General features: G+C 50.3%; 1 long non-coding RNA gene across 1 annotated transcript; it reads left to right on the forward strand.

The window, feature by feature from the left end:
- The first annotated feature begins 586 nt into the window (after nucleotides 1–586).
- LOC128125419 (uncharacterized) lies at nucleotides 587–7,977 on the forward strand. Its single transcript, XR_008223155.1, has 3 exons — nucleotides 587–639; nucleotides 1,528–1,644; nucleotides 5,104–7,977. It is a non-coding gene; the product is annotated as an uncharacterized LOC128125419 (long non-coding RNA).
- Nucleotides 7,978–10,814: the final 2,837 nt, after the last annotated feature.

Consider the following 10,814-nt stretch of genomic DNA (forward strand, 5'->3'; position numbering starts at 1 on the left):
ATCTGCCCTTTCTCCGCCTCCTGGTACCCACAGAAGGCCATTCTTGTTAGTATCCTCAGGCCTGAAGACAGTGCTAGCAGCCACATGTGCGTATGGTCAGATGTTATAAAGCGACTCTGCTCACTGTCTCTCTTTCCAGCCTGACTCAAGTATCTCAAGGGCATGGAGTACATCTGCTTAGCTTTCTGTGGGGAGTGCAGAGAGCTCAGCACGAGCTCTGGCCCTGAGCGGATGGCACCTGTCTTTCCCACCAGCTTGGTCTTGCAATGTTGGTCAGTGGGCAGGAACAGGGCCCCTCCAGAAAGGCCTAGCTCTGAGCACCTGGCTGTGGCAAGATGGACCTCACCACTCTGCCCAGAGGACTGGCATTTTCATGAGAGTTAGCGACAATGCCAACAAGCTGAGAGGGACTGGGTGTCATCATATGGGGGTGGGGAGCTGTGGTGGGAGGAAGGGAGGCTGGGAACGGCTTCTGAATTCACTAGAATCAGCAGCTTTTCCCACTGGTTATATGTAAAAATAACCTGGAGCATGATATAAAAATATCAGCGTTGGCCTCACCCCACCAAATTCTGATTGTGCCGGAGTGAGACCTGAGCATCAGCATTTTAAAAGCTGTTCATCTGGCCACCGGGAAAGGTCAGGTGGGGGCTCAATAAGCTAGATGAAGGTGTAGGTGGGGGGAAGGGGAGATAGGTGAGCAGGAATAGCCTAGCTAGCATGCATAACATTTCTCGGTATCATCTAGATTAAAAAACAAAACAAACAGGCAGGGTGGAAGGGCATTATCTCGACCTCAGCCACCAACACCCCATAGTCTGTTATGACACCTTGCACTGTATAATCTGAGAGGAGTCTACTCAGCTCCACCTATCCTGGAGGCCATCACCTCAGGTCTCCCTGGATGATGGCAGGAAAGCAAAGGCTGATCTCCACTGCACACCCAGGTTACTGGGGGAGGCACTACACAGAACCTCCTAACAGGAAGGGACCATGATGGGCCCTGAAAACACAGCTGTCTTTAGCAAATGCTCAATGTGACCTCGCTCCACTGTGCTCGGTATTGATGGATGTGTGTTGGCCTCCATGCTGTGTGCTGTATGAAGCATTAGAAGTTGAGCACAGAGTGAGGGGAGGGTGGAGGGTGTGATTTTAAGGTCAGAGGGAACTGCTACTGTGCCAGCTGAATCTGCACAGCTACTTAACCTCTGGGAAGCTCAGTTTGACTTTATTTGAAGGGTATCATACCTCACTCAAGCGTGTGTGGGATTTGAACCTTACAGTGTGGAGAGGGCATGGCCTGGGATGAAGGGTCTCAAGATGGGGGTGAGGAGAATGCCAGAGACCACTTCCTTCTTTGAAGTGCTGTGATTCCTAACCCTGGAATGAGATCGTCGTCAATTATGCTTGTAACAGATCATAAGCACCTTACTCTTGTCTGAGAGTTTGATTTAAAGAGTTATTTGTTAAAAAAAAAGGAATAAGAATAGTTAGCCAAACATTTCCTTATTAAATTGATCCAATCAGATATTTCTGCTCTTCAAAGAGATGATGACCAGTCTCGTTAAGGATGGGGGAAGTTCAGATGTGCTGGTCCTTGAATCTTCACCTTATGAGCCAGAAATCAAGGGGCCAATGACAGTGGTGAGTAGCTTAAACCCTCAGGGATTTCCCAAGCATGGCACTGAATGCCAGCTACACCCTTCAGCTGAAGACCAATACCCACACTCTGCAGGAGAGCCACAGGTTTTTCCTGGGTTGAGCTTCTTAAAGGGTGGGGAGGGGGGAGAGGAGGAGCAGAGCTGTAGGGAAGCTTGAGTAGGGATGTCAGGCGCCCACCCCCTCAGCACCATCTGCTTCTCAGCGCGGCTGCCTGGGAAACAGGATCAGCTCCCAGACCCAGGCTGAATGCTGGAAACAGGGTGCTGGGGAAGGGGAGGGTACCAGAGAAGCATAGGGCCAGAGCTGTTGTCCCCTGAATGTATGTGACCTGCTTCTGTGTGCTCGGGTTGAACTGATTGGGCTGGCTCTTTTAACCTGGCCTACTCTCCACAGACTTTGCTCAGCCTTGCAGGCCCAGGGCTAACCCTCCATGAGCAACTCCCACAGGAAATGCAGTCAAGTGATAGGCTCCCAGAATCCCTAGTACCGCAGTTTCTAGGTCTGCATCCTAGTTCTGGATGATTACCTACCTACCTACCAGCTGGGTGATTTAAGAAGCTCCTTGATTTCTCCGAGTTCTAGGTTTTTCTTGGGGTGGTGGTGGTTCTCTAACACAGCTGTTCTGAAGATGGAATGTGAGGGTGGCTACAAATTATAAGCACATATTAAGCACTTTATATAGGTTTATTCGCACACACACACACACCCTTTCTGGCAAGCAGACACGATGTTCCACAGTAGGCCTTCTGGCTACCTCAAGCCCTTAGGATGTGGCAAATGGTCCAGACACAGGTAGGATAAGGCCCAAGAAGTGGGTGGCACCTGATGTCTGTTTTCTGTGGCAAGTCGGAACCCTGTCGTCTGCTCCTTTTGGGTCTTGCTGGAGGCATTAAGGATGGCAGAGCGACTCAGCAGAGCTAGGGAAACCTGTTGTTCCGGGATACATACTCCTCTGGCCAAGTCTGTTGTCATTGTTTTGGCTTAGAAAGTGTCTTTCCCATAAATGGCTCTGAGTTAAGTTGTGACCTCTCCATGAATGTGCAATGCTCCAGTCATACCCAAGTCAAAATAGGAACCATGATGACTGACAGCTCCCAGACAGCAGGGCAAAACAGGCAGACCCATGAAACTGGTAGGTTTTCAGTTTGGGGTCCCCGATGGTTCCTCCATGCCCACCTATGGAACTGTATCCATGTCAGGAGGCTCACTTTCTTCTCACTCGGGGGAAAGAACCCCCTGACCCAAAAGCCTAGTTTAAAAGCAGTGGAGGGCCAGAGAAAGGACTTGATTCTAGCCTCAGGTTCCTTACCAAGTTCTGGTCTCCTCCAATGATTGAGATTGGGTTTGCCTCCTACCTTCAAGGGTGGGTGGGCTTCCTATATGTAAAGTTAAGAGAACCTTGTGGGAAAGAAGAGTGCAGGTAGCATTTCCTACGAGAGACCAGGCGGTCAGCGAATGGCTTCATGGTGCTCTGCACTATTCACTCTGGGCCAGTCTGCTCCAACAGGAAGGAGTGTGGCCATTAATTAGTGATGTCTGCCTTGGGGTTTGGGAGTGGGGAGTGGCAGCCACATGCCACATAGCTGTCATCCCCACCCTATATCACAGAATGTGCATTAGAAGGTGAGTCTGCATGCCTCACATCCAAAGTGTGCAAATGTTCCTGTATGGGCGGGTTTTCTGTTCTGCTGAGCAGTTTGATGGTATCCAAGAAGGAAGAGGAAGTAGAGTGAAAAGGGCTGGGAGACTGGAATTGCTTTGAATAAAGAAGGGGGAAAAAAGGAGCATCCTGCTTACCTGACAGAGAAGGATAAGAAGTAAGCGCAGAAGTAAGTTACAGTGGTTCACACCATAACGCCAGCTCCTGGGAAGCTGAGACAGAATGATCACCACAGGGCCAACCTGGGTGTCATAGTGAATTCCAGGACAGTGAAGGAAAGGGGAAGGGGTTCAGGGCATTCCATAGATATTTCTTCTGCTATGTTCTCTTACAAACCATTGTCCACACTTAGCCTCACTTCTCAACATGTTAAGGATTCTGAAAACTGGAACACTGGGGGATCTTCTCCTAAAGCACACAGTTAGTTGGGAGATAGGTAGTCTTCAATCTAGGTAGTCTTCTTGGTCTCCCAACTTCTATTTTCCCTTTAAATCTTATTTGCAAAAGCCCTGTGATACGTGAAAACACAGGATAAAGGAAAGACAGCCATGTCTTTATTGTCATGGAATTTTCTTACTTTGAATCATCTTTTTCAAACCTAGTCTAAAAGAGGCATTGCAATACTAATAATAATGATAACAATAATAATAAAAACAGAGGCAAAGCAGCTGCCCATTGCTGGCTGAGTAAATGAGCAAAACATTGTGCGCCCATAGAAGAGGATTCTGACATGTGCCACAATACGAATGGGCCCAAAAACACAATAAACCTGACAGGAAGGGAGATAGCATGCATGATTCCCTATGGACATCTAAAGTAGTTAAAGTTAGAGATATGGCATAGAAGTGCGTTGTCGGAGGCTGGGGGTCGGGGATCCGGCAAAATCTTTAGTGGGAACAGAGTCTCAGCTCTGAGGGCATTCTAGACATGAACAGTTGGTGATAATATACAATGAAGTGAATGTAACTAACACCACTGAGCAGTAAGCCCCCAAGTGATAAGATGGTAAATGTCATGTTGTATATATTTTACCACAATTAAGACTGGCACTGTACAAAAATTACATCTTTCTCTAATGTTAAGAACACATACACAGGCCAACAAGTACGACCAAGGTTAGTGCCTGAAACCCACACGGTGGAAGGAGAGAATCTGCTCCTGGAGTTGTTCTCTGACCTCCACATGTGCCCCATGGCACGCCACACAAAAAATATTTCAGACACCCCTCCTATTACCTCTGCTCCTCTAGTTAGAAGGACAACTCCCCACATACTATTGGCCACTCTCATGCTCACAGTAGAGTCTTACAGAGTAACACCTGCGGGTAGCTCAGCAATTGTATCGAAGATTGTGATGGTTAATAATGACTGCCAACCTGACAGGATCTAGAGTCACCTGGGAGACAAGTTTCTGGGCGTGTCTGTGAGTAACTATCTAGATTAGGAGAGATGGGAAGATCCATGCTAAATGTGGGTGGGACTATTCTTTGGCCTGGGTGGTTCAGGACTGAACACAAAGGGAGTTGAGTACCAGCATTCATGGCTCTCTGCTTCCTGACTGCACATGTAGACCAGGCAGCCTCCCACTCCTGCCTCCATGCCTTCCTCACCATGGTAGAATGTGTCTTCTCAAACCATAAGCCAGAATAAACCAGGCCTTCCTTAAATTGCTTCTTGTCAGGAGTTTTGTAGCAGGCATGAGAAAAGTAACAAAAACAAACACTTTAAGTTTATAGTTGAAAGCAGGTTAGTCTGTTACCTTTCTAACTCATTTTGTGTCAGTTTCTAGGTTGGTGGGTCATGGAGTCAGAAGACAAGGGACACTGAGTTGAAGCAGAAGCTGGAAGATCCTGAATCAGAGTTGACTTCTGTTAAGATCTGCAGCTTTCCCTCCTTCCTTCCTCTCACGCCTACCACCTCCCCTCCACCCGCTATCCTGCTCCCAGTGCTCTGTAGACCTCCATTCTCACATGACATTGTGACCCTGGGGTGCTCCTGTCCCTCTATGCCAACTTGCTTCCTCCTGGACCCCACCTCTTGTTGCCACCTGGTGTTAAGTTTGGGAGTCTGTGATTCACCAAGCCCAGGCTAGGATGCAGTGAGGGATAGCGGTGACTCATCGCTAGCCATTCCAGTAAAAAGACCAGACAGCGCAGGTGCCCAGGCCCTGCCTCCGGGGAAGGCCAGCAGTCATGAGCCTGGTGAGGTCAGCATAGCCAGCCCATTTCCTCGGCTGGCCCTGGGGCTGGTGTGGCCGCCTCCGTGCTGCCTAACCTGGTATTTGCTGGAGCTCGGAACCTGTGTTTACTTTGAACAGCTTCGCCTGCCAAGTTCACGCTGGGGAAGGGAATGCAAACACTTTGAAAGAAGGATCCTCCCCAGGGTCCTGCTCTGCACAACATTTTCTTTCCAAACAAGGGCCACGGGCCTGGAAAGTCTTTATCTCTTAATGGCGGGGTGGAAACCTACCAATAGACTCCTATTAAGAGCACACGCTTCCTCTGTGTAGCATCTACTATACTCAGGTGTGAGTCTAAACATTTTACACAGAGTCCCTTGTAAAAACCCCACAGACAACCCTATGAATGTGTTGTGATCTCCATTTTACTGATGGGGACTCTGAGGCCCTCAAGGACTGAGTCACTTGCCTAGGGCCAAAATGGTAGTAAATAGAGGGTCCGAGTTTGAACTAAGGGAATATAGTTTGGGCCTCTTTCTTGTCTTCAGCATCTCAGATCCTGGCTAACAACTAGTTCATCCTTAGCGCCACCACCCCGTCTCCCTTGAAGCCCCTACTGACTCACCAGCTTGCTCTGGCATTTCTATGTCCTCCATCCATCTCCACCGGGCCTCGGCACAGCCCAGGTTACTATCAGCTCTCATTCTTATGTGAGCTCCTGACCTGCCCATGCTTCTGCCCTCACCACTCTCCTCCCAGCCCACTTTCCCTCCACAAGTCACAACCACCTTTTACTCTCAGATGTCACAGCACACAGCCACCCACCACCCTATGGACTCCCAGGGCTTGCCCACTGCCGTGATTCCCACCTTGCGGCCAGCAAGGCACCACGTCATCTGACCCCGGCCCCTTCTCTGTTTCTCCCTTGACTGCTGCACACTTTGCCTGCTCCGGCTCCTAGCAGCTGCCCACTTCCTTGCCAGCACTTGGTCTCTGTACACATTATTCCATCAGAGAGGAACTGGCTCCTTGAGAACTCTAGTTTACCGATGCAACTCTGAAGCTGGGTGGAGTGGCATGCATCTCTAATCCCAGTGCTCAGGAGCCTGAGGCAGGAGGATCTTGAGTTGAAGACCAGCTTAGGTTGTACACTATTTTAGGCTACACAATAAGACCCTGTCTCAAAAGCAAAACAACCCAGGTCTGCTCTTCACAGGCACCTTCTCTGACCCATCATGCTGTTTGATGCTCTTGTATCTTCCATAGCATCACAGTTTGAAAGTGTGTGTGGCCACACATACGCACACATACACATGCACACACACACACAAACACACACACAAACACACACACACACACACACACACACACAGAGAGAGAGAGAGAGAGACAGAGAGAGAGAGAGAGAGAGAGAGAGAGAGAGAGAGAGAGAGAGAGAGAGAGAGGGAAACTCACTATGTAATCATGCATGGCTTGAAGCTCACCATGTAGACTAGGTTGGCCTTGCCTGAAACTCAGGGAGATCTGCCTGTCTCTGCCTCCCAAGTGCTAGGATTAAAGGCCTGTGCCACCATGCCTGGCACATATTTCTTTAGTTTCATTCCTCATTATCCATCTTCCCCCACTGTACTAGGCATGTCCATTTAATTCTCTAAAGCCTAGAGTTAGGAGGGCAGCGTATAGCTGAGCTAGAAACCCAGCTCGAGGGCTTTCTGTTTCCTCAGCACAAGAAGAGCTCCTCGTTCCCAGATCTACCACCTTCCTCGCATTCCAGATGGACACCCTTGATTCTAACGTCAGTTCAGATCTGATCACTGGTGACTGATACATTACCTCTCTATAGATTTCCATGACAGAGTGAGCCCCAAGGAAGAGCCTGACTGCAGAACTGGGAAAAGATGCACACGGCTGCTGGACAGAGCCTGGTCCAGCACATGGCAGCCACTGGCTCAATACAAAACAACCTTATCTGCAGTGTGGGTGTGGGTGTGTGAGGTTCCAAGAGTCCGACGTCTGTGGTCAGAGGGCTCACCAGCTTGGCCAGGTGGTATGGCTTTGTATGGTATGGGAATATGGCCAATGGTTAGATGTTTGTTCAGGGAGAGACCCTTCAACATTCTGACTTCTGTTCCCCAGCTTTGTGCACTTTAAACAAATAACTCTCTGAAAACTAATTTTCCTCCTCTATCAAATTGAGACAATAATGGTCATTTTACAGCTGTTTGGGTGGCTGAGTGTGCTTAAACGCAGCTATATTTCCCTGGGAGGTGAGGGATGTTAGTAGGGTCGTTCTTGAGGCCCTGTCCAGCTGGCCTGCACCGGCTGCTGTCACTGACTTCCCTGATGGAGGTGGTCCTCGCTCTATTCGGATTCAGGGATGGAATGCTTCCAGAGAGCCCAAAGAAGTGGCAGTTGGAGGACAGTAGGTGATGAGACACAGGGCACACAGAGGCGTGTTTCCAGGTAGATACAACCTTAGTAACAACCAGCCAGAGTGGCAAAAGCAGGGGACTATATGGGCGTGGAAACCTGAGTTGAACTCAGATCTGTAACACGCATCCACACACCCTCTCCGGAGCACTGGGGATGGCTGGTTTGCTTGATTTTTGTGAACTAGGTGGGTGAAATGACTTCTGGTTGCCCTACTGTGTATACATAGAAACAAAGCACACACCCTCACAGAGAGCACACTCGTAGAGAAGCAACCCGGTGGCTTAATTCTGCTCGCCTGCCTTTTCCACTCTATTAGAAGGCCAGAGTGAGCCCGGGCTCTGCTCTGCTCCAGCTGCTCTCTCAACTTGGACCTCAGACCCACTGAATCTGTCGAGCCAACTTCCCCTTCCACGGTGCCACCTGTACTTCTAGACCTTCTTGGCAACTGCAGCACAGCCAAGAGAATGCTCAACTCTCCTTTCTTCCCCACGGCCTTCACCTCTGCCATTTGCTATCCGCCCAAGGAGCGTTGGTGGAATTGGACAGTATGCCTGATCCTTCCTTCTGTCCTGCCTCACAGTCAAAGCACAACACTGATGGCCCTACCTGCTCAGTACACCCTGCTTGTGTCTCAGCCCCAGGCTGACCTGTCCCTAAGTCCCTCCTCTTCCCCTCTCACCCTTTATTCACCCGTCAGCAGCCAGAGGGATCACACTAGCACATCAGCTCATACTCATAGAAGGCCCTGCACTTGCAGGCCTGGTTTGCCCTGGCCAGGCTCCCCCACAATCATGTCTGTGGTCTCTCTTCCTCTCTGCACACTGCCACAGTGACCTCCTTTTTGCTCCGGCAGCACACCCAGCCACTCCAGCCACCGACCTCGGGTTTCGCATTTGGTTCGCTAGCTGTTCTGCTGATAAAGGCTGTGTTTGAGAGTTCCCAACACAAACCAGCCTGGGGCGCCTCTGGGAATCTCATCTCCATCGCCGACTCTGGCCCCAAACCGCCTGCAGCCCTCGTTCTCCCCAAGCGGGGATGTCCCCACAACCTCTGTCAGGGCTCTGCATTTTGTCATTTCTGTTTGCTATTTAGGGAGACACCTGGCCCGGAGCTGTGGAGTGAGATAAATACAGTGTGGAAAGTCTAGCCGACACTGCCCAGGCTCTGCAGGGAAAGCCACCCCGAGCTAGGTCCCTCAACACACCAGTTCCAGCAGATGCATCAAGGAGCAGCTGCTCTCTTCCTTCTCCACCAGGGGCCCAGAGGAGCTCAAGAGCGCCGACCCAGGTCTTCAGTCACTCTTGAATTGTCCCTAGGCAAGAGGTGGGGTGGTGGAGTCCTCCTCAGGCTCAGCTCCCAGCTCTGCCTGCAAGGGCTGCATCACCACAGGGGTGACTTAAGCTCTGAGCCTCTCTTCCTGGCCTGTAAAGTGGGTATAGTTGTGGTCACCTCCCTCAAACAAGTACAAGTATATTCACACACACAAGAAGCTCAGGATAGGCCGCGGCACACAGGAAATATTGTGAGGTTTTTGCCACCAGGTTCAAATCTCAGCTCTGTCTGTCTGTCTGTCTGTCTGTCTGTGTTTAGGTAAGTCGCTTCACCTCTCTTTTCTCATGTACAAGATGGGATGTTCTTCACAGCAGCCTGGCAGGCGGGTGCTCCGGAGCATGGTGAGATCCCTAGCCCTTGTGGGAGAGGCTTGACAGAGGCTAGTCCTGTCCCTCCTCTCCCCCTCTCCCATCTGAAGCTCGCCTCTGCACTCCCCGCACTTCTCTCTTTGCTGTCACACTGAATACATGAATATGTTAAGTTAGTGCAAGCGCAGACTTTCAGAATCCAGGCTGGTGCGTTTCCCAGGTTTCTCCGCCATCCATCATGAAACATTAACAAGAGCACTTAAAGAAACGCATCAAGGATAGAACGAAGCTCCTCTGCAGCTGGGTGGCTCTTGTGCCAAGTGTCACATGCTATTAAGGACGAGGGCAGGAGAGGCTGAGCCGAGAGGGGAGAGCCGCGAGGGGCGGGGTGGGGTGGAGGGAGGATGGTGACTGAGGGCAGTGTAGGGCTGAGGCTTGTTGCTGGAGAGCCCTCCGCCTTCGCTGGAGCTTTCACAAGCGGAAAAAACAATGCTTTGTAGACTGAAGGGAGACAGCAACACCCCAAACGCTCAATGGGCTGAGCAAATTGTAGCCTGTGCAGATTACCCAGCATGTCGCATCCCTGAGGGAGAAAGGAGGGAATTTACATGTGCTGCCACAGAAGTCACCTGGTGAACGGGGGACGAAGGATGCTGGGGACAGTCTGGTTCTCTTTGTGCTGGAAAGTTCCGTGGTTGTGCATGGACACATATACACGCACAGGTGTACAAGCAGGATCACAAACAGCAATGCACACCCGGGGACAGGGGGTGCAGACCCAGAGCCGTCACTTGGTCGGAGTAGAGGCTGAAACTCCACTTTCCCTTTCTTGTTACACACAGGTCTCTGCTCGTGACTGCTTTTCACATGCATTACTTTAGCAGTTGAGAGAAAAAGAAACAAAATAAGGAAGGGAAAATTCATGGTTTTCTGTTCATGCATGTATGCCCATGCAGACAAGGATACCGGTGTCTGTGAAACCCCTCTTCCTCTCTGCACACAGAGAAATGCACAGAAGTGCAGCCTTCATGGACTCGGCCTTGCCAAGACCCCTCCAAGCACTCTGGCAGAGCTCCAGAGCCTGTTGAAGATGCTGAAGGGAGGCTTCCATTAGCTGGGGGCAGAAGGGCACAGATAGTATATCTTGCAATTGGCTTCTTTTAATAGGCTAACATGTTACATTCAGCTCATACATTGAGTTAGTATGAGGTAAGATCCTTCTCTGCCTTAGGATGCTTGGT

The sequence above is a fragment of the Peromyscus californicus genome, unplaced genomic scaffold, assembly GCF_007827085.1.
Source record: "Peromyscus californicus insignis strain IS unplaced genomic scaffold, ASM782708v3 Scaffold_4__1_contigs__length_199733344, whole genome shotgun sequence".
NCBI classification, from domain to species: Eukaryota; Metazoa; Chordata; class Mammalia; order Rodentia; family Cricetidae; genus Peromyscus; species Peromyscus californicus.